General features: G+C 40.3%; 1 protein-coding gene across 2 annotated transcripts in view; it reads left to right on the top strand.

The window, feature by feature from the left end:
* The window catches only part of DOCK1 (dedicator of cytokinesis 1), a 361,208-nt gene that overhangs the window by 225,077 nt on the left and 110,973 nt on the right, over positions 1-25,158 (top strand). The window lies entirely within an intron of this gene.

The raw sequence follows: 25,158 nt of genomic DNA, 5'->3' as shown, positions 1-25,158 counted from the left end.
CTGAACTGTTTGTTTGTATTTTCTAAGTGCCATTTAACCTTCATTCTAAATGAGTACATGAAAACCTCTTATAAAAGCCTACTGAGTGCTTCTTTTGTTACTAGCTACCTGGAAATGTTCTGTGAAAGGGGGCTTAAACATGTTATGGGAAGATTATCCCCCCTTGCCCTCTGCTCCGCTCACTTCCACATTTTCTGCAGGTTCTCAAGCCAAACTGCCAGAGTGGTACATTCAACACACAATAGGTGCTTGTATCAAAGTTTTGCTTTTGGAGTGCCTTCCTCAGATATAAGATTATTGCACTTGAAATCCTTTTTATGTGTGTTTTTATTTCTGCCATAGAGTTCAGCTGCAGCTGTGCCAAAATATTTAAACTATGGTGCCTTGGCAGAGAAGATACGAAAGCTTCTCTCAAATTAAGTTTATTGTGCCATAGAACTTAATTAAAATGAAAGCAGGCATATTTGAATTCTATGTTCACTTGTTATTGACAGACATCTCTTTAAAAATATATGTACATTTGGAGGTTTGGCCAAAAGCTTGTGTATGGTAGTGTACTTTTGAGTAGCTATTTCATGTGACGTGGCCCTCAATTTTCATTAAAAATTGATGAAGTATATTTGCACGTTGCCATGCATGGGATTATACTTTTTGGGATTTTAATGTGGAGGCTCTTCAGAGTTCTGTTTGCTTTGGCATTTTTACTGCATTTATACATGTAAGTGGCTGAGAAAGCTTTGAGAGAATTTCCATTTGTTATCCCACAGCAGTTTATGAAGCTGTTAGCCTATCACCTGTCCATTATTTCTTTTGAGGGAGACTCTGGGCAGCGTTGTCACATTAGTCATGAAAGAGATAGCTGTGGATAAAGAGGAAGAAAGTGAGCAAAACTCCGGAGGGCGCATGAGTTCCACCTGACACAGTTGTGCATGTTACAGTTGTCATTGGAAGATTGTTTTCTTGGCACAAGACAAGGGGTGCGACTCCCAAGAGTGTATTTGTGTCTTTCAGAGGCAGTGAGAAACAGCTCTGAGGCTAGACTGGACAGGAGTTCTTGTCAATGCCTTGTTGTACTCATGTAGAAAGCTGATGAGGAATACAACATGTTTCTTTACCCCAAAATGCCATTAATGATAAATCTTAGTTGCCCACAGTAACTGTCAGCTGCTTGGCCATAAGGAAAATGAATTCCCCCCTTTGTACATATTAGTGTGTGCTCTGTGACGCTAGTAGGAAAACTGTGTAGCCAGGAAGTTGCCATTTTAAAATCAAGCATTTTTAATTGTTGATCCATGTTTCAGGAAGTTAGCAACATTTTTACTAATTGAGGGAAATTAGGTGGTTGGTTTTTTTTATTGGAGCAAGACATTCTGATTTAATAACCTTTTAATGAAGGATTTCAACAACGCTAATGAGGAAATCAAGGGCAGGGAGAATACTCCAAGTCAGAATGCTTAGTTAGTAGATTGCTGGTACTGAATATAGATAAATACAACACCGCATAACATTGAAAGATGTATATGAATGCATGGTAGCTTTGTTCAGGTAGAAAGATCCCAAGACAAAAGTCAGTTGGGTGAGTTCTTAATTAAAATGTTTGGGAGCATCATTGGACAACTTACTTCATATGCTGTACCATACTGTATAAAATGCTACCTTTGTCCCCTTTAATCATACTAGTCACTAACTCTTAACAGAAGCATCTCAACAAATAATATGTCCACCAAATAACTGTTGTTGTTTGCCCCTTCCATTACCTGCTTAATGACAAAGCAAAAATATAAAAACATTATTCAGTCATAGCTTAAACCTTTTGTTCCACTGTGAAATGTCAGTATTTACATTCATTTTTAAATGTGCATTGAAACTGAAAGAGTTTCATGTTGTCAAAAGTAAATGGGGCTCTAATCCATTTGGGGGGGGTCACATTTCATTTTCTTTTTGTTTATGAGACTTTCACAGAGATATACTACTTCTCTCTTTAAAACAGAATACAATATATCCACAGTGCTTGACATATCAGTGCTCAATAAGTATTTATGGAATACAGTATAATCTTTGAAATGTATGAAGTCACTGAAACGGGAAGTTCTGCTTAATGACTTAAAACTACAGGGTGGAATTCACTGTCTCACTAATACGTTTGTTCTGCCAGAGCAAGAATTGCTGCTTACTAGACAGAATGATACCTCCTGTCCCCCTCCTCCCTGCCATGTGCTGTTTGGAGGATTCTTCTGACCTTCTAGATTGTATTTCAGGGAGGCATGGGCATACATGAGGGGAGGAAGCCCTGTTGTGTTAGCAGAAAACTTTGTGCTGCTTGTGTACCATGTTAGTAAAATCTGGCCAATAGGTTTTTTGGAGTGGTGGGCTCATGCGTGACCATGTATATGGGCAGCACCGGGAAATAATTAAACAATTCAATTCAAACCTGGAAATGGCGGGAGAGAGCTGGAGAAGAAGACCCTCCCCAGAGCCCAAAGAGGATGTTGGTGATAATGGAAGCCCCCCCCCCCCCAGACCAGAGGCACACTAGGGCTTTGTTTACGCTGCTCAGCCGCCTCACCTAACAGCTGAAGTGCGGGGTAGCACAGCAGAAACCACTTTCCCACATGTCCTTTAGCCTCCTGCCGGCCCCAGAGCTTCAATTCTAGTTGTGGATATTTTTGGAACAGTCTTTTTGGTATGGATTGAAGAGAGAGAGGGCATTTAACGGGTGCTCCCCACTTTATACAATTTCACTTATGTGAGAGGGCTCCCCAAAACATAACCCCTTCGTAAGTAGGGAGTCACTTGTATACAGAATTCAAAACAAGCGTGCCGTACAATGTAGGCCCTCTTCCCCTTATCAGTACTTTATTAGTGACCCTCAGATTTTGAGCATTCTATGCTTTTCAAATTCTCAAAGTAATTCCCAACCACCACAGCGATAAGTAAGCATCTTCCGTATATCTTCTGTGCCCCTTACAACACTAATTCTTTGCTTTTATATATTACATTTTGATGGCACATCTTATTCATGTAAGTGTGCATAAGACTTCAGCCTTAAGTCTCTGCTTTCTCTGTACATGACTTCTGTATGCACAGTGCTTGCAAAATCGAATTAACATCAGCTGGCTTAAAAAATTTATTCATCCACGTTAGAGGATGTAATTGATTTCCACTAGATTTTTGTCCTGGTTGATTGCTACCAATATGCTCTAGAAATGTTTATTTGGTGGTGGTTGACCGAATAAAGCAAAACATTTATCATCATGATTAAAAGGAACAGTCTCTGCCAATGCATTCTTGGATGAAGTTCTCTGCATAATTGTCCAGAACATTTTGTCTTGAGTCATCACGCACTCCCAAATTTCCTATTGGTGTTCTCCTGCCTGTTAAATTCTTCCTCCTCTTCTTCTTCTTCTTCTTCTTCTTCTTCTTCTTCTTCTTCTTCATTTTAGTATTCAGTTAAAAGATTTTACAGATACAATCAAAATAGATCAACAATGCTTGAACAGAACTTTCACTCTCTTTCCTACCCACATGTGCCCCAGAACACACACCAACCATCCAGGAAAGATTTGGGGACACTGCTGGGGATATATATGGAGAAGAGAGGGGACAGATTTTGTTGCTCAATCAGTTATCATTTTGCTTGTGCACTGATTTAGTGGTATTCAACCCGTAGGGTCTGTTGTCTTCACATCAACACTAAACAAGAGCAGCTTCAACCATGTGCAACAGCATTATTTAGAAACATTGTCACAATCTGTCTAATGCTGAAGTAAAAAGTATATAGTCTATTGTACAATTCCTGTTTTGATTTCTGTCCCCTAGTGTGTTTCTATTGATGAATAAGTCAAAGCAAAATTACAATGGTTTTTAACGTGATGGAATATTTGTAGACTGTGTTTGCTGTACATTATGTATAACATAATTTTTCTGTCAATAAATAAGAGCCCTTTGAGAAATAGCTGTTTACCTTTTCAAGCTAGGTTCCAGTTCCTATCCATTTTAAGAAATAAAAATACTGCTTTGTCAGTTGCAGTTGAGTTCCCCCCACCAACCTCTTTCTTTCTCCTCTTGATTAAGTTGGTGAGTTGGCCAAGATTGGTTCCGTCGTGACTGAGAGCTGACACAGCAATGCCAATTAATCTGGGGGGAAGGTTACAAAAATCATATAATGTTTAATGCATTCTGGAAGGCTTATAAATCATTAAGCATAATATACCAAATTCAAAAATGTCAACATTAAAAAAATACAAAAATGATGGCAGCAACATATAAATGTAAATATAAAGTAAATGTAAAGTGGTATATAAAAAAAGCTCATAAAAAGGGCAGAACGGGGGTGGGGCATGCTTATACCTCTCTGCTGATGCGTGGAGGCCAGAAACTGAACCCCCATGCAAATGGTTATTGATTGTATTGTTGTTTTCAGTGGCAAATTTCTGTTCAACATCACATTTCATTCTAGTCTTGATGTCAGGAGTATAGTATAGACTACTCTGTTGCTACAAACAGCAGAAAGATGCAGGAATGTGTGTGCTCTGCACTTAAATATGCACCCAAATGTCATAAACCCATTTATTAAAAAAGATGCTTTCTTGGAGCCTATTTTTAGGATTTTCATATCATTCTCACTGTTAATTAAACATGTCCCCAACATGTGGGTGCACTGGAAACTTAAATGCATGATACACAAGATTTAATTTGCAGGACTTGAAGAACTATTGCTTATCAGCTCCTATCAGCAGCTCCTGTCAGATTGTAGCACATGGATGCTTGCTTCTGCTGATGAAAAATATCAATGGAAATTTCATTCCAGCGAAAATAGCAGTGACAGAGAAAGGGTTCCTGACAAAACTGCAGCAAGGGATAAAAGGGTTAACTTAATTTTAAGCAACACCTCCCCCCCACACTGTTTGAATTTTCTTAAGTGTGCACATTAAATGCAAAGACACATTTAATGCCATGTCTAGTTTGACCCTAAATTATAGGACAGAGGAAGTAGGAAATGATGGGACAACCACCATGGGATTTAAGGATGAAGGGCAGTATTCAAATTTACTAAATAAATAAAAAAACTCAACCATTTGAAATTCTGCTGTTGTCATATTTTAAACCTAGAGTAACGATTTATGCCAAGCTTGATCCACAGCTCCGATACACTCTCCTCGACCAAATTTTCTATCACTTAATTAGCCAGGAGATGAAAATAACTAAATCCTGCATATCTAGCCAGGGTTGTCTCAGATCCTCTGCCTTCTTTCTGCTGCCTGTACTTGTTCCATCCTCAGGCTGTTGTCCAAGATTGTGGTGTAGTGAGATGTCCCATTCTGCTAACCCATCTTGACCTTCTTCCAAGCTCCTCTTTAAATTCCAGATGGTGAAAAGAATACTGTTGTTAATACCTTGTATATGGAAAGCTGGGCAAGCGTTTATAGTGACCTCAGAATGACTTAAGATAATGGACATGGGAGTGCAGCCAAAACACCCTGGAAGATGCTTTATTTGTATGAAAACTGTGAATCAAGTAATTAACTCAGAAGAGTAGTAGGAAGTGAACTCTCTGGGTATCACCAGTTGTACATTGAAACTTAAGAAATGTGGCCCACATTTTAACTATTCTACACATGCCATAAATATTTTAATATATTTATAGATCTTAAAAACTGTGAGCATGATCTTTCTCTGTGTCGGTATCTCCTGAACAGTTAAAGACGTTCCTGTTCCTCCCCTTTGGTGTACATGTTCCAGATGGGTGTGGTCTGTGTAATCATTCAGGCAAGCTTTCTATGTAACTTGACAGATCGGAAGGGATGCACACAGATCTTCTATTTCCGAGACAACTCTGCCATACATGTATACTTGGGGAAGTAGAGAGTAGGAGAAGTAAGCAGGGCTTTATGATATGGTTACCAGATTTTTTTCAATGAATCCGGGGACCCCTTTTTTTTTTTTGAAGCTGAGTAGCAACAGGGAGTCAGTAGTGGGGATGGTGAGGCAAAAGACCCTGGACCCAAGCACACATGCATATTGTATAAAGGTGCAAAGCCCTTCTTTTGCACCCTATGAAACATAAATGCGCAAAGTTTTTTAAAAAACTGGGCAATGGTGCACCACCCACCAGTGACTCCCGAGCCTTCCCCGATCTCTTTCTCCCTTCCCCCTTTGTTTTGACAGATCAGGGGAGGCTCAGGAGTCATGGGCGGGAGGCCGTTGCCCAGGAGGGGCTAGCCTGGTAATGCAGTTGGCTCTGGCTGACTTCAGGAGATGCTTGCTGCCGTGGCGCAGGAAAAATGGCGGGTGCCACAACAGCGGGCAGCGCTAACAGGCTGGCTCCGGGCTGCTGAGGTGGCGGCTGCCACGTTTCCTGGGCACAGATTTGCAAATCTGGGGACATTCCGGGGATGGAATTTGTCCGGAGACATATTTGCAAATCTGGGGACTGTCCCTGGGAACCGGGGATGTCTGGTAACCCTACTTTATGAAGCTCTGTGTGGATCTTTTTGTGTGCAGACTAAAATACTATAATGTTTGTATGTGTAATATACTAAATGTTTGTATGTAGAATAAGTTGTGATGATGATTATCATTATCATTATTTTTAAAAGAATCCTAGCTTTGGAATGAGTTCCACAATCCCTTGACCTTTAGCAGAACTTTCCTTTCTGTTGTAGCTGTCATGTTAACATTTAAAAGTGAACACACACATTAGATCCTTATTTCTCCTGGTGCTTTTCTTATGTACACCTAACGAGAAAAAGAAAGAAAGAGAAAGAAAGAAAAAGAAACATTGGCGCAGTGCTTCTTTCAATTGGAGTTACACAGCAAGAGAAAAAAGGCTCCTAATCCAAAATTTTATCTTTGACAGTCAAGATTGAGGCAGTTTTCTGCTTGACATTAGTATCCTGTTGATAATGACATCACATGTGTTCTTAGGGACTTAGTATTCTAGCAGCGTGTGGACTATAATGGATCTGTTTCTTAAGCCATCTATTTCCTAGAACTTTGATTTATCGTAGCAAGCCTATAAGTGATAACTCTGTATCAATGAAATTGAACTTGTCAGAGGTACTGTTGTAGAGATGAGATTCGGAAACAGATCTAAGCCGATCCCTTTCCCTTCTTAATCCTTATAGGCTCCCTTAGTTTCCACATTAATTACTTAAATTACTTAAGCCTGCCACCCCACAGAATAGTATTTAGCGTTCTTCTGCCCTTTGGACAGTGTCTGGTATCATTTGAGCAGGGCACCTGTTTCCTTGGTACCGGAACTGGCCTTTCTTGTTAAGTCTGTGGATGACCATGCTGAATCTACAGCTATTAGCTTAACACTTTCTCAATGTCCTCAATCTTACTGGCATTTTAGAGGCTCCTGCATTTCACTTGGTTCCATGAGGGTCAAGTGAGGACAGAGCAGAAGGGGGAAAAGGAGATTCAATGGGATGTGGAAGGGCAGTTTTGAGGATCTCAAGCATACGGATAAGATACAAGTGAGCTTTAATCTGAGCCTCAGTAATTTCCAAAATCATTATTGGGGGAATATGATTTTGACTGTATTGCTAATTTACTCATTAAGATTTTTTTATTTTGATGCTAACCTGTTGTGCTTTATTGGAGAGGTTTTCATGGTTTTTATCTTTAGTGAAGGTGGTTTCCAAAGATACCATGTGTGCTGTAAAAGGTTGTGCCACATCCTTAAGAGAGCGGATCTAGCTTCTCAGGCATCCTCAATATCCTGTATCATCTAATTTTGAGCGGGGGAGGGAACAGTTAACATTCCTCTTCCCTCCACCACCCTTCCAATGATATAGAATCATAGAGTTGAAAGGGACCATGGGGATCATCTAGTCCAGCCCCCTGCAATGCAGGAATATGCAGCTGTACCTTATGGGGATTGAACCTGCAGCCTGGCCATTATCAGCACCAAACTCTAACCAACGGAGTTTTAATCCCAGTTAAACATGTGAGTGGGAGCAGTGCAGGGGGAGGAGAGGCTGCCTTTTCAGCAGTAGGTTCTGATACCCACCCATCCTTGAATCTTGAAGGGTTACGGATCAAAGGTTCCCATTGTTTTAGCAGGAGCTTCTATGCAAAATTCATGAGATTCTCTTCTAAAACAACGGGAAAAGAGCCTTCCTTTTAGTAGTGCCTTGCAAGGTGTTTGAAGGCCTGACCTTGGAAGTTCAAAGCACATTGCACATGATGTCATTGTGATAGGCAGGTGAGCAGCCCCACTCACCTGACAGATATGGCCCATACAGCCAAAAGGTTTGTCCCAGAATGTACCCAGCACATTCCTATGACATTATAGTATATTGCAGAAGAGGATCAGTAATGGAGAAGCTGTCCTGTGAAGCTTGCCCAACAGTGCTGGTGTTAAGATGGAGGGAGAAGCAGCTTGCCAGGTGGGGCAGAGCTGGTATGCTAGCTTCCCAGCAGGTGCGTTGCTGCTGCTTACCGAAAAGGAGAGGGGCAAGGCAGCAGGGAGACTGGCACAATGCAAACACACTGGCAGGTGCAGCAAATTGACTCCGCTGATGTGCTTGCATGGTGCCTACCTTCCCTCCCATCCTCCCCAATAAGCAATAGTGACTCACGTGCTGGATAAAACTAGCGTAACGTCTCTGCTCCAAGCTTCCATGACACATCAGGGTTTCTCATAACAAGATTGCATCGATTGCTAATTGAACTAGAAATGAAAGTAAAGATTGAACTTGAAATGTAGAGGATAAATGAGAGTAAAAATATGCTTTGCAGGAAAAACCAGCAGCTGGAACATTTCTAAAACTTGAAAAAGCAAGGGGGGAACTGACTTCTAAATAAAATGCATCCTACACAATCTGATATTTTTGTGCTTGTGCAGAGAATTAATCAATGAGGTGATCACAGAAATGGAGTTGGAAGCCTCTGTGTTCATTAGTGATTTCTTCTCAAAGATTGATGAAAGGTATAATATTTTCAAGACCTTCTGAATGTGAAATGTATTTTATGAAGCTAATGAGATCTATAAAATTAAAGTGTTCTTTAGTTCAGTGAACTTCCCATGTATATCCCTTCTTTTTATATACGATCTTTTGTGTCTGTATTGCTGGAGGGCTCAGCTGCTACTTGATCTTATTTAGTCACATTCTCCAGTACTTTTTATTTATTATTGTCAATGTTTGTTCTGCTAAAATGGTAATAAGCAAATCGGGTGCAGCTTGAATTCTGAAATATTTGTGTCGTAGAATATTTACATATTAAACCCCATTTCACTATACTAATACAGAAAACTGTGAGTTTGTTGATGACAGCAAGGTGGTGGTTTTGGAGAAATCTGGTGTCATGAACTGGCAGGACGACGGGGAGGAGGAAGAGGAAAAAGAGGACCCCAGCAACGGGTGTAGCCCGAACTGGAGCAAGCAGGGAATGGGGAAAGAAGTACTCACAGGGTAACAGAGGATAGCGAGGGGATGGAGGTTAGTGCACCTTAACCAGAGCAGCAGGACCCAGAGCCAGAGGGGCCATTGTCCCGATGAACATGGGCAGTTTGAGCAGACGCAGCACCTCAGCTCTGCTTTCCTTTCATACTTTGCATACTGATTGCAGCATCTGGGCTCTGAGGTATAGGAGGCTGGCAGGTAAGGGCCCACAGCCCAGCTCCCTAGTTGGCCAGGTGGGGCTTATTAGCTCTGGGAGGAGGTGTGTGATTCCTCAGTAGGCTCAGAACAGGTGAGGATCATGTGCTTCATCAAGCCCAGATGCTGCAATCAGTATGCAAAGTATGAAAGCAGAGCTGAGGTGCTGTGTCTGTTCAAACTGCCCATGTTGATGGACCTTGACTTGGATGATGCGGGAGTGTGCTTCAGGTTTGGCTCTGGACTGTGTTCTGACAGCTGGACTTCAGACTTGGCTACTTGAACTGACCCTAGGCTGCGTTTTCTTACCTTTGCTCGTGTGGCTTGATCCCTGGACTTAGACTTGACATACTGCCAGGTAGGCCAGGGGTTCAGGACTACTGGACTTGTATTGGTGGTGCAGGAGAATCTCTGAGCATTTTTATTCCTAAGGGATCTGAGCCCTTTATCTAAGCTATGTTCCCCGGTATGAGTGTTTCCAGATGAATTGCTATTGTTCTATTTTTGTTTAGTCCTAGTCAGCAAAGATTTCAACATCATTTAACAAAGGGAGGCTTCTTCTGGCCCACTTAGTTAATTGCATTATATGGCAGTAGATGACACTTTCAGGAAATATTTTGCTAAAATAACTTGAGAAACATGCTGTCTGGGAAGACAGGCATCTTTAATATACCCAGCACTTCATTCAGATTCAGGGCATTCCCAAACTTTGTTTGTCCCGTGCCTAGAAAGCAGAGGTCCAAGAGATTTTTCACAGTCCTGTGCTTTTTAAGCACGACTCCAAGTGCTTTTCCACTGGCTGGATTGGAACAAACATCAATCCACAGAAAACCTGATTTACATTTGTTCTGATTAAGCGGTAAAGAGTGGATTTCTCCAGCGAAACCTGCAGGCCAAGCAGAAGTGTGGATGAGCCCTAAGTAAGAAAAATATTGCCATGCATATTTAGTTCACTGTACATTTAATGCTTGAGAGTGGAGGAATGCAGCTATCTTGTTACTAAAATTAGGGTAAATAATTGAAACATGCAGGAAATAACTTTAGCAGAGGAACTGAGGTGAAATGTTTTCCCTGAAATGTTGTCTTATTGAGTGGATTTGTATTTAAAATAAATAAATAAATGAAGAAACTGTTATTTCTTTTTATGGGTCATGGTTAATATTCACCTCCTTGAAAAACAGCATGCAACTGAGTCAGTCTTACAATACTGGAATTAACAAGCTATCTGATACTGTTCTTTATATATTGGTTGACCTGGGAATTTTTATAAACCAAAGAGCACTGTGCTTTTTAAATTGATAGTTTAATTTGTGAGTTTAATTTTTTGAGTTTGGACCCATCACACCAAAAATTGGATGAAGCCATGTTTCACTCAAAGTGACAGCCAGCACCTGGATGTCAACAAAAACTTCTGCCTCTACCTTGGAAATCCTCATGCAAAGTCAGGTAATGATATCTCAAGAGGATTCTGAACTTAAGAGAGAACAAACAGACAACCCACTTTCAAAAATATATAGTAGATTAGGTGTGGCGACCCTGTGGCCCTCCATATGTTATTGGATGTCTTTCAGCCTCAGTTAATATGGGACACAGGTGGCTCTGTGGTCGAAACCACTAAGCCTCTTGGGCTTAACAATCGGAAGGTTGGCAGTTCGAATCCCCATGGCAGAGTGAGCTCCTCTTGTTCTGTTCCAGCTCCTGCCAACCTAGCAGTTCGAAAGCATTCCAGTGCATGTAGATAAATAGATACCGCTGTGGCAGGAAGGTAAACAGTGCTCTCTGGTTTCCATCACGATGTTCCATTGTGCCAGAAGCGGTTTAGTCATGCTGGCCACATGACCCTGAAAGCTGTCTGTGGTCAAATTTTGGCTCCCTCGGCCTGAAGTGAGATGAGCGCCACATCCCATAGTCGCCTTTGACTGGACTTAACCATCCAGAGGTCCTTTAACTTTTTTACCTTTTAATATGGCCAGTGGTCAGAGTAATGAGTTAGTCGAACAACATATTGTGACCCACAGGTTTCCCATTCCTCATTCCTGATATAGATGATAAAGAAAAGCACTGAGGATGTGAAAAGTGCCTTTGCTTTTGATCACCATAGGGATACCGCAAATGGGGGTTAATGGTGAGCTATTTGGGGATGCACTCTATACCTCCCTGGAACTAGCCCCATCTGGTATGTCAAATTTCTGAGTATGGTTGTTTTTTGTTTTTTGCAAAATCAGCTTGAATACCTCTGAATTAAGTGAAGCTTTGCAAGAGCTTGTTCTTTATTTATATAAAGCAAGCCATTGAACTGGTGTTAGTCACATTGCAAGCGTTGCTATTTTTCACTCTGTCATAGCAAGTGTCAGGAGCAAGAACGCGTTGATGTGTTTGTTACTTAGAAAAGCTATGGTGTGAACTAAGTAATTAAATAGAGGCAAATGTGTTAAATTAAAATAGAACTACTTCAGAAAGTTTATCATAAGTCATTATCAGGTAGTAGCTATTTCTGAAAAGTGGCTGCAATACTTTACTTGTTTTTCCAGGGGCAATTTTCACTATATCAGTACAGGAATTGTACAAAAAAGATGTTTGTAACATTTTCTGTTGCTGATCCTTGGCATCATGGCACAGGAAATTAAGTGCTGTATTACCATTCAGATTGTCAGAATATTAGGATTTGTTCACAAAATCAGGATAACAAAGATAATCAGAGTTTATTCACACCATCTTCCTTTGCTCCAAACACCATACTCTTATCTGGTAATAGGTTCTTGTGTTGATGATAGAAATAATGAGGAAATTAGAAAACATGGGCAGAGTTCCCACATATACACACATACACACCAGTCTGGATTCAACTGCATCAGTTGAAATTTAGTTGGAGAAAAATTTGCATAGAGGAATCTTCTGCCTCCTTCCCTCTCCTCACCAAACACAGCTTGCAGCGTACTGGTTGCTTAGAATGGCAGGCCAGATTGCATGTTTAGAATGAAAGCAGTGTAGGTAGATAAGGCCCAGACCCATAAGTTGCTTGCTTATACCTGGGTGGGAAGTGGGGGCAGTAGAAAATTCCAGTGAACTCCATGGTGATTCTCAGTAGCTAGTAACTCTGGCATATAGATTAGCCCTATTTTAAGCAGTATTAAGAGGCACATTGTATAAACATCACTCAGTTCTGCACTGGTCATTTCTGGGTACTATATTTTAAGAAGGGAATTGACCTACTGGAATGTGTGCAGAAGAGTGGAACCAGATAGTGAGGAGCCTGGAAACAAAGTCCTATGGAGAATGTTGAATGAGTTTGGTATGTTTAGCATGGAGAAGAGAAGATTAAGGGGGAGACATGGTAGCAGCTTTTAAAATATCGGATAGGCTGTCACATAGGAGAGGAACCAGTTTTGTTCTTCATTGCTCCAGAGGGCCGGAGTAGAACCAGTTGGTGGAAATTTCCGGGAAGCAGATTTCAGCTAAGAATTGGGAAAAGACATCTTAAGAGTAAGAGCTGTAGAAAACTGCCTCAGGATGTGGCAGGCTCTCCTCCACTGGAGGTGTTTGAGCAGAGGTTAGAAGGCCATCTGTCCAGGATGCTGCAGTTGTATCCTGCATTGCAGTGCAGATTTTGCCCTGAGGATGGACTAGACAACTGCCGAGATTATTTCCATTTCTATTATTCTAACGATTGCCTAATTAAGTATGCCAGTGCTTTCTTTTTTCCTCTCAAGACTAGAAAATTCTATAGACAAAAAAGCGATGCTAGATATCATGACCAACCTTGTGTTGTGCCCCCCCCCCCCCGTTATCTGAACACCCTGATCTTAAGGAAGAGTTCTGTATAACTTGAGGCTGTGATTTTAATACAAGTTGCTCCTAATTTGACTTGCTCTGTGATTTTAACAACGAAATAGGTTAAGCATTCTTCCATCTTTCAGAAAAGAGACCCAATTTAAGATTATCAATAAAAATATGCATTTTCCTTGCAAATACAGGATATTGTGCTGGGGGGGTTAAAATTAGTGGGGAAATAAAATTGCAGGGTTTTCTATGCCCATATATTTTTTAAGTGAAAGTAAATTTATTCCTTAATACTTACATCTATGAGGCCATTAAGAAAGTAGATGGAAAATTATATCCAAAAGAAAATGAACTGCAAGATTGCCTCCTCTTGGGGCAAATCAGTTTTAATCTTCCAAAGCTATAGTACTTTGGCTAACTGCCATATTGACTGCTTTTTTGCTGATCACGAGTGAAAATGACTGGGAAATATCAGAGGCATAGGTGCTAGTGTTTCACATTTGTATGCACCAAGAATATTACTAGAGAACATAAGGAAATGAGTTTTCTGATGATGGCGCTAAAGGAAAAAGGCTTTAAACCTGCTCTATGTCTTAAGCATTCTGAACAACAACAAAAAAAGAACTTGCAGAACTGTCACAGACTATTCTTTTTTTCTACTAAACTAGACAAATTCTATGTTGCAAGAGCATCAGGGTGAGCATTTTTAAGCAAAGGGACTTGAGTGGAAACTGAAATGCTTACATGTAAACCTTACCAGGCCTGAAAGTTCTTGGTGTGTGTGTTTTTTTTTTAAAAAAACCATGACACAAAAGGCTCACAAGCCTTCTCTTGCTTATGATGGGGTTGTGCTTCTTTTCTCCAGTCACACTCTTATTGGTGTTTGAAACTCCTTGGACACAGGTTCTTTCCTTGGGCATTCTGTAGTATATTGCAGAAAAGCAATGTTGGGTTGAAATAAACGACAGACGAATGACAAGTGTCGTCATGGGAGGCATCTCTCGAGCATGTCTCTGGGAGTCGCTTTTATTGAATATTACAGCATTGCCACATACGTGCTTGTTGCTGATTGGTCAGCACAAATACAATGCAAACAATGCAAAGGTTGCATATAGGCATTAATCATCAATAGATTAAAGGTTGGGAAAGGGAACACAGAATTGGACAGGCGTGAAAACCTCTTTATTAAACTATTACTAGTGACTGATATAGCAAGACTTAAACTATTACTAGTGATTAATATATAGCATTTATCCGTAGATGTGGTCAACCAATCACTAAGAACAGGTCAGGATGCAATGTCTCATGAGCTCAATGTGGACTGAACATTCTAGGGTGATGAAGGAATGTCTCAGCTTAAAATGGTTTAGCCAGAGTCATGTGTAGAAGCAAAACTTCCCATCAAAGCAATTTCTCTTTCCCTGTATAGAATGAAGCAGCAGTGAGTGACAATTTATCTTTTGGAGCTTTTGAGACTTGATCATCTAGAATAGGGGTAGCTAAAACAGTGCTGCCTGTCATGCCCCAGCCAGAATGGCCAATCAGGGGAGATGGAATTTGTAGTCTAGCAACATCTGCAGGACCACAGGTTAGCTACCCTGAATGCTAGAGCCAAAGATGCTCGGAGACATCTCAAATTTCCACATGTTGCATCAATTCTAATATTGATAGGTGCATTCGGGTATTGTTCTCAGCACAGGATACTAATACACACTTTATATTAAGCAACTGTTTCATAGTGTTCGGCATGGCTACACAACAGCCTTCAGTTTTAACTACTAATTCCTGAATAATATCCAGCTTCCTCCACTTGTGATTCAAGTTCATATCCATTCCCAAGCAATCCTTACGTTTTTGATTAATGCTTTTTTTTTCATTTGAGGCCTATTAAACAAGTTTTTAAATAATAATAATAATCTGGACGTCTCAATTTTATGATTTGTCTTCATTCAATCAATTTTTATGCTGTTTTTATTTCTTTGTATTGTATGTTAAATATTTTATTTTAGCCATTTAATTTTTGTAAGCCACCCACAGAACATATCCTTATGGGTGGTTATGCAAAAAAATTGTGTGTGTGTTTGTGTACACACACACACACACACACACACACACACATATACACATACAATAAAATGAAGCTCAGTTGGTGGTTTTGGAAAAATATTTTTTTAAGCTGCATCAGTGAAGTTTTGTGAGGATAAATGAGATGTTAGCAAAATAATTGCTACCCTGGAAAGTAGCATTCAGAAAACATAACTATAACAATTATATTACCAATGGAGTACAGTGTTTTGAGATACTGTTTGTCCATACCAATGGAATCAGTCAAAGTATGTAGGATCTTAGACAACCAGTCTTCAATTTTTCCTAATACTGCTGCTACTGCAATAGTTGTAATAGTCATATTAATAGTTGTTGTTAGAATTATTCGGTTACCTTAATGAAACTGTGATAAAGCTACATATAGTCCTCTGAATCATTGCTTTAAAAGTAGTCTTTTAGCTTTCTCATCCTATTGGAACAATGATATTTCTGGATTAATAGCCTTTCCTTCTCTAGTAATTTCACTGGATAGTTGTTTTGAAAATGGAGCTCTTTCATTCTCTTGAAGAGTAGGTAGGACTCTGGGTCATGTAGGCACTGTGAGAAGGCAACACTGCACAGCCTTCTAAAGCAATGTGATGTGTCTGTTAATACCAGATTCCTTCTTGATAGCTTATTTCTTAATTGCCTCCTTTATTTATTCAGTTTATGTTGCAATTCAATCTGAGAGACAGGTAATCATTATAAGAAGGATCAACAAAGATTATAGGACCCATCTGATTCAAAAGACAGCCTGGAAATCTCTAAACAAGCATTCTCATTCTCTTGAGTAATGAGTTTTCTGTATCGTTTGTTGCTTAATAGATCAGAAATAGAGAAGGGTTAGTTTTTCCCACCCCATGATGGGTTTTTTGTTTTTGTTTTTTTGTTTTTGTTTTTTTAAAAAGCTTCTGCTATGCTTCTTCGGCCAACAGAGAAGGCTTTCAAGCCAGGCAGCAATTGGAACAAGGAGTTTGCACTGTGTTTCTCTAGAAGTATTGACCATATATTGGTGCTTACACCATTTGAACTGGCCAGCTCATTACAAATCTCTCTCCATTTCAGCTGAAGTGATTTTGCTGTCAAAAACAGTGGAGTGTGTGATTATTGAGTGAATCTGGCAGAGAAATTGGCTGATTAAGTAGTATGTGGGAAAGGCTGCTAAGAGTTGGTGTTTTGGTTGCCAATAGAGAAGGAGTTGGGTTTCCTTTTTGGTTTTTAATGTCTGAAGTATTTTTGTCTGATATGCTAAATGTTCTGCTCAATATGTCAGTGTTGCATGTAGAAGCAGGGTTCGTGTGTTAATCTATTTTCTTGAAGTCCCTCCCTTGTGCCTTTTCCCTTCTATTGTCAACAGTCCAGTGTATCAGATGACTGGGCAACATCCTCAGATGAAAGATTAAACCATTGGTCCTATAAAATCAACACATGATATGGCTTGAGTTTAACAACTCATTGCGCACAGCATGCTTGTGTTGCACAGTGGGAATTTATGCTGGTCAGGTTCACAAGATATTCTAAGTCAAAGCTTGGGCGCTTGGGAAGTGATCTGTGCAGTGCTTCCCAAATGACCAACAGCTAGCTAGTTGTTGGGCATTTGGGAAGTGCTGCACACCAGGCCAAAAAGCGTTCCTACACCTGGCTTAGTGGAACCACACAAACATATTGGCTCCAAGAGCAAAGCTTCCAGCTACAGTACTTTGTTCCTCCTCCAGAGAACAGAAGCAGTTTTGCTCTTTGTATGCTCCTTCCCTGTCTATTTGAGGTTTGGGCTCATTCAAGCATTATTTTACTGAGTTGGTTTGTGTAGGAGATCAGTTTTCACACGAGATGTTGCTTGATCAAAAGTGCTTCAGGTGTTGGAAAAAATGTTCCTAACTTGCACCAGTTCAGAGTGAACATTTTTATAGGTAAGTTTCCTCTCTGCGGCAGCAAATTTTAAAATCGGACACTGTGCTAACACAGGGGTGCTTTTAAACAAATGCCTTTCCTCTTTGAAAATTTAAATGGAACCAATATTGCAGGAGGATCAGCTTGTAAGATAGCACTATTAGACTGACCACAGCTCTATGTTTTGAACACGAAAACTGGCAGGATGTTTTTGCGCTTGACATCCATGGAGGTTAAGCTAAACAATTTAGGAAAGTGAGTGGTTTGGGCTGTGACTGAAAGAGTTGCATGGGTATTATGTGATGTGGATTGTCTGGCACTTAGTTCTTGTGCCAGACTCCACATCACATAATGCCCAAATTAGGAGACTTTTGATCCCAGTAAATAGATGTATACAGGCAGCATATTTCAGGTTTTGAAGCAAATCCAGAGAAGAATAGCAAATAGCATAAATGGGCTATACCTTGTCTGTGTGTGAAGAGCTTCCAAACTTTTTACTTTTTACTTTTTTTTTTAAGAATTCCACTCTTTGGATTATGTAAGGAGTTTGGAAGAAAAAATTCTTTTCCTTTGAGTAAGATTTCAATAGAGGAGAGAAAAGGAAGGCAGTTTTAGGGAAGGCTTTGGACAAAGCAACTATATTCACATGTTAGATACTTTCCAGCTGTTCAGATTGATGATAATAGGAGATACATTTGTGTGCCCCTTTCTTCATATTCTTTTAAACATGTTATCAACAATAGAAATCATTTTAGTTGGTGAAATGAAAATTTCCTGATGTCAACTGCATCTGTATATTACCTTAGTTTTTTATGTAAATAGCTGAGCAAAATGTAGCTGTAAAGAAAAGAAAAGGGGGGGGGGAATAGCCCTTTCATGGCAAACTAGTAACCAGTTTGCTATTTCAGTTGCTGTTTTAAAACATCAGATGATGCCATACCTGGTTGTCTTGGCTAGGGTGCAAATTCTTTCTTTTCCTTTTAAAAGGGCTGTTTAAATGTCCTGGCCCTAGACCATTTAGGTCTCTCGAGTCAATACAATAACTTGAAATGATTCTTATTCATAAAGTTATAGCAGTACTTTCAAAGGCATCCCTGTGCAGAGACCATAGCACTGTCTATTCTGGAGATTACTAGAACATGAATGACAGTGACCAAATACTTCCAACCCAGGAGAGGACACAGCTGGCATTCCACCCTAACTGGAGCAGGGGGGAATCACTCCTGGTCACCATCAGTAGTAGTGCAGCCCCTCCAGAACAGGTTGAACACATATCCCAAGGACATCTGAACCACCAGCCATCAATACCTCCATCTTATCTGGATTAAGTTTGAGTTTATTCACCTACTTTCAGTTCATCATGATCCTAGACATCTATTTAGAACCTTAAACACCACAGCTGAACCAGATGAAAATGAGTAACAGAGCTGGGTATCATTAATATACAAAGCACTTCAACCATATCCTTCAATGACCTTACCCAGTGGTTTCATATACTGTAGATAGCATGGGAGATTAAGGAACCTTGCAGTATTGCATAAGCCAAAAACTGCAGGCTGGAGCAGAATCTTCCCAGCACCATCTTTTGACATTGTTCTTACAGCTTTAAGAATTCAAGGAGAAACAAATAGGGTCACACTTTTTCTACCTCATAGGAATTATTTTGTACCAAGTCAGGCAATTGGTCCATCTATCTTAGTATTGTGGGCATTGGCTGGCAGCAGCTCTGAAGGATTTCAGGCACAAGTTTTCCCCCAGCCCTACCTGGATACATCAGGAACTGAACCTGGGACCTTTTGTGTGAAAACTATATGTTCTGCCACTGAGCTACAGCTCCTATCCCCAGCTAAGCATTAAGTTACTGACCAAAATGTCCAAAGCAGCATCAGTTCTAGACCTTTGTCAAAATCTAGGCTGGCATGGATCTAGATCAGTGTTTTTCAACCACTGTTCCGCGGCACACTAGTGTGCCGCGAGATGTTGCCTGGTGTGCCATGGGAAAAATTGAAAAATTCGAAAGATTTAAAAATAAAGTATTTTAAAATTTTTCATATTTCTGTTTACTTACTATTTCATAATAAAGTAATTATAAAATACTTTCTTTGTGTTTATTTGATTCCTATTCAAGAGAATTACTTTATATATAGTCAATATAGGCACAGAGTTAAATTTTTTAACATTTTCATGAAACAAGTGTGCCTTTGCCCAAAAAAGGTTGAAAAACACTGATCTAGATAACCCATGTCAACTGGGAATGGGGACTTCCGGGTTGGCGCCATCGCCGAATGGCGGACTCCCTCTGAGCTCCGGAGGGAGTCGGCTGGGTAGGGGTCGGGTCCTGCCGTGCCGGCGACGCGGGGACCCTCAAAAACCATGGGCGGAGATGCCCATGGACTTGGTGACTCGGCGGGCACCGTTTGCGTCCCCCCGACCCGCGAAGGAGGTGTGGTGCTGTGAGTCCAATGCTTCCCCTGCCCAGCGAAGCCGCATGCCATTCGGCGGAGAGCAACGACTTCTTCTTTGAAAATTTCGGATTTGGACTAAAAGGAACAACCCGTGAGTAAATTGATTGGACTTAAAAGGGAAATTTGATCTTTGAATTTGGAGCGAGCGGGGGGAGTGCAAAAAGGAAGTCCGCCCCCCCCCCTGTTGTAGATGGCTCAACGCAAGGATTTGACAACTAAGATCGAGAGATGAACTTGTTTACCTGAAAAAAAATTTTAACTTCACGAAGGGAAATTACAATAATTGTGCTGGAGGAGAAGACTGATTTGTGGGAACTAAAATGCAACCCCCCCGGGAACCGGGAACGATCCGCTATGAGAGACTGGTGAAGAGACACAGAAACTTTGACAGCTGTCAAAGTAGCTGTCAAAGCAGGAAAATAAAAGAGAACTTTGTTACGATGGCTTTGCTGGTTAGATTTGTTACAATTTGGACATAAATTATTGGAAATAAAGGCAACAATTTATTTGACTTTTGGGTCTGATTTTGAAAGAAATTAAGTTACCATATTCCCTCTAGAGGGAGGCTGGGACATTGCAACAGTAGCAGCAAGTGGAAAAATACTATGAATTTGAGCAGGATCTGTTATCTCTTGGGAAAGCTGCAAAAACGAAGCATTATTTTGTCTACAGAGGTTTCTATACTAAAGGAGACAATGGATTTATCTATTGAAGAAAGGAAGGGACTTGACGCAAGTTATGTTCCTGAATAACATAAGCCTCTGTGGAGAACAAGAAGTTTCTGAATTAGAAGGTTTCTGCAGCAGAACAGGAAAAAGCAACCTGAGGAATAAGAGCTGGACCAAATTTGAAGCCGGAGTATTTGGAACATCCAGACTTTAAAAGGACCAAGAAATAGAATTTAAGTTAGACTCTTAAACATAGAGGTCTGGATGGAAGAACAATGACTTTTTCTGAGAGTTTTTTCGAGATTGGACTTTCTGAAATTAAAAGCTATCAAAAGACAGCAAAGGGGAGTTGAGATATAGACGTGGATACACCAGGCTGGCAGTAGACAATGGATGAACTTTGGGGATTGGAAGCAGGGAATGGGGGGGGGGGAGATTTGGAATCCAAAGGCTGTAAAATTATATATTATTTCTTTCTTTACTTTTTTCATGTTTGTTGTTTGAAAATAGGGGAATTCGTGGAAGGGAAATGGGGTCGATCTTAGGGAATTATATAAAATATAAGGAGAAATGGTTCATTAAGATAAATAAGATAAATTAATTTGGAATAAATGGGTTATTTAAAATTACAAATAAGGTTTTAAAATTTGGGGTAAGAATCTGTGGAATCAATTTAAGGGAAATGGAATACAAGAGGGGGAGGGGGGAAGTCCGGGAAAGATGCCACTGAAACCAAGTGTAAATCATATTTGTTTTTTCTTTCTTGCTTGCTATCTTTCCTTTTTATTCTGGAAAATTTTTAATAAATATTATTTAAAAAAACCACAAAAAACAACTGGAAATGTTTGACCTTCAAGCAGCATCACACAGATTTGGGCACTGCTCTTGTCAGAATAATAGATATCATGAAAAATTACTTCTGAAACAGCAGCTGATTGGATCTGTGAGGAAGCTCATTGTGGAAGAATACCAAGCACTGGGAAGGGAAAGGGGGAGAGCACGCTCCTCCTCTTCTTATATCTCCAACCTCCCATCACTGAAAAGGGAAGAACTTCTTGCAGGTAAAAAAAAAACGTTAACCATGTTTCCCCAGCTACATCATTTTGTCTCAACCCTATACTATTCACAAGCTAATGGGCAAGCTATTGACAAGTTTTTTGTTATTAACATGCATGACTGTGGGTTGCAATTAAAACGTTTTCCAAAACACTGAGAATTGAGTTCACCAGATGGTATTCTGCATAGTGATGTGAATGCCAATCAGACTTTTTCTTTGAATTAAATGTGGATGACATAAAAATGATGTGGGTAAGATGGAATGTGCAAAGTTAGAGAAGTCCATCTCTACTTTTTATGCCTTGTTGTTGTTGTTCTTTAGTCATTTAGTCGTGTCCGACTCTTCGTGACCCAATGGACCAGAGCACGCCAGGCACTCCTGTCTTCCGCTGTCTCCAGCAGTTTGTCAAACTCATACTTCTTATGCTTACCACCTCCCAAACACATTTTTGTAGAACATACAGTCAGCCCATGATATTCCACTCTGTCCTCTGGGGTTGTTGCTGTTTCCAAGTCTCGGGTGTTTCCATCTTATGCGACTGTTATCTTCAAGGCATTACAAGGTGTGTGTTTGAACCCACATCAAAGTGTACGCCAAAGAACCTGTATCTGATGCCACACAACACTGTAATACAACAGTGATAGATCTTGTCACAGTGCTGGAAAGAAGTGTGTTAATTACATGCATTATGCGATGCATAATGAAATGACCACCATACATTGGGATTATATGTGCCATAGACTGACACATCCTGGTTTAGTCCTCCTGTTTTCTGCTTCACTCCCATGTCATCCTTTTTTCTATCACTTGAGACTTTGCCTTTTACCACTTCCTCATCAATAGTCCTACACTCTTCCTCTTTTTAATTGTGACCTTCAGGGTGCCATCCTATGCCACTTTCCAGAATTAAGTGCCATTGATTTTCTTCTGAGTTGACTTGCTTAGGATTGTGCTCTTTGTTTTGAAGTACTCCATTTTCAAAGCAATTATTACATACTTTTTCTGTGATTACAAATTCATACAAGGAGGCAAACACAATACGGTTGCTTACCAAAATAGTACTTAAAGCAGCTATTCAAATGCTCTCACCATCCTCCTTCCAGTTAACACATAATACTATTTTTGATCCTTGTCAACGCAACTGGTAAACATGAAATGAGGCTTGTGCTCATCCCTATAAATGTCCATGTGATTCTCTACAAGTAGTCCCAAAATGAAATATGAATAAGGTAACATTTGCATTTTTAAGACTAAATGTGTTTAGCAGGAAAAACCTTAAGGGCCAGGCTATCAGCACTTAACAGTAGCCTGTAAAATGGGCACATGCCAGTAATTAACAAAGGAAGAAATTATGAAATAGGGTAACCAAACCTTAAGATGCTACCACTGCCTGATGCTGGCTGAACAAAAGAAGTGTGTTGTTTGTCTTGTTTTATCAAAGACTATTAAGTACTGCTTTATATGTCGGTGAACTATCTTTATCACAAGGAGGCGAGAGCAATTTATGTGTGTTGAGCAAACAAAGCAGACTTGCAGCTTATTCATAGCATCTAGTTGACTGATTTGAAATGAGAGGTGTTAAAGTGCAAGGAAACAGAACATTTATTTAATCAAACTGTTGTTTGTTTTGACCAAGTGCTGCATTCCAGTGGTGGGTGAGGCAGATATGGGTGGGGTAAACTTCCCCAACGACAAGGACATATCTGCCCCCACTGGCGTCACAAATACACTGCTGAAAAGTTCTGCTTCCTCTCTCTACTATTGCTAAGTCACGGATAAACAAGCCAGAGTCTGGCTTATTGTGACATTATTCCAAACCCATCCTTATAGGTTTTTTCACAAACCATGATGTGTTGTTTTTAACTTTGGTTTAATGTGATCTGTGAGCTAGGCCAGTGTGGTAAGAGACTATGTTGTTTATTGTTTCATAGCCTGGGTCTATATTCCGCAAAAAAAAAAAAAAAAAGCTAAGATTGCAAAAGAAAAAGAGGGGATGTTGTCAATCACTTGGGAGGGAACTGCATGTAGTTGGTGAGTTGTTCCTAAGGAGATCGCATGTGGTGCAGAAACAGAAATATCACTCACAGCTAGTTCAAATGATGCAAGAGAACAAAACTCACTTGAGATGTTATGTTTAAATGGAACAACTTTCTCTGCATTATTATGCCTGGTAGCTGTTCCACCCTTGGCCACATACCTTATGAGGCTAAAGGGTTATTTGGTGTGCACACATTTTGTCTGAAAGGCTGAAAGTAACAACTATAATAAAATTCATTGTGACAACAAGAAGAAGGAGAAGAAGGAGAAGGAGAAGAAGTTACGCTGCAGAAGATAAGGCCGAGGGGGAGGCAGGGTTGCTGTCAGGAAGAAGGGGAAGGGAAGAAGTAGGGTAGTGTGCTCTTGGCTGTTCAGTTTCTGACACCAGCCCTTTAAATACCCAAGACATGGCCTTTCTAAGAGGTTGCCCTCTTTCACAACTGTAACCAGGGCTTCTGTAATCTCCTCGGAGATCATAAGTCTAAATCAGATAGTTTTGCCTCGTGTTACATTTCAAGGTTAGATATTTAAACAGTTTTTTAAAAGTGTTTATAACTCCTTCTACGTTAAACAATAAGTGGTTTCTTCACTGACTGAAATTTTTTTTTATTATTCAGATGTCACATAAGAATTTGGAGATAGCAACCTTAGTTATTTTTGGTTTCAAAAATAATGGCTCTCTAATTTAAGGCAGATGCAGCCGGGGTGTGTGTGGAAACTGGCATATTAAGGGCAGTATCTGTCAATTGGGGGGGACTGAATCGTGTGATTTATGGGCCGTTGTCTTCTTTGGTGATTGCTAGCAGCCAAGTTTGTCTTCCATGAACATGGTCTTAACCATGGGTAGGCAAACAAAGGCCCAGGGCCTGGATTCAGCCCAATTGCCTTCTAAATCCGGCCCGCGGACGGTCTGGGAATCAGTGTGTTTTTACATGAGTAGAACGTGTGCTTTTATTTAAAATGCACCTCTGGTTTATTTGTGGGCATAGGAATTCGTTCATCTCTCCCCCCCCCAATATAGTCCAGCCCCCCACAAGGTCTGAGGGACAGTGGGCCTGGCCCCTGCTGAAAAAGTTTGCTGACCCCTTGTTAAGAGTGAGGACAGGAAACAGGAGGACTAAACCAGGATGTGTCATCCTTCCACTGTGGGGACATAGGTTTCCAGGTGGGAGTTGATCACACTGAGGGTTTACCAAGTATGCCTTCCTCTTAGCATGTTTCTCCCTTTCATCCTGAGTTCGAGCGTCTTCAAAGCCCATGACACCTATGGTAAAGGCTGTTCTCCCATTGGAGCGGTCACAGGTCAGTTCCCAGTTGTCGGTGTTTATACTACATTTTTAAAGATTTGCCTTGGGAGTCTTTAAACCTTTTCTGTTGACTGCCAGCATTATGTTTTCCATTATTAAGTTTGGAATAGAGTAGTTGCTTTGGAAGATGACAATCAGGTATCCGAAAAACATGACCAGTCCAACAATTGATGGGTGCAGCCTGGCACACTGGAATTCACTGGCTTTTTTACATCCCTCCTTCCTCGTTATTTGATACCTGGCAAAGCATGATTTTATTCA

This window comes from Podarcis cretensis (genome assembly GCF_951804945.1).
Source record: "Podarcis cretensis genome assembly, chromosome: 5".
NCBI lineage: Eukaryota > Metazoa > Chordata > Lepidosauria > Squamata > Lacertidae > Podarcis > Podarcis cretensis.
Note: the sequence above shows the minus strand (reverse complement) of the source record. Positions and strands in the feature narration are given on the sequence as shown.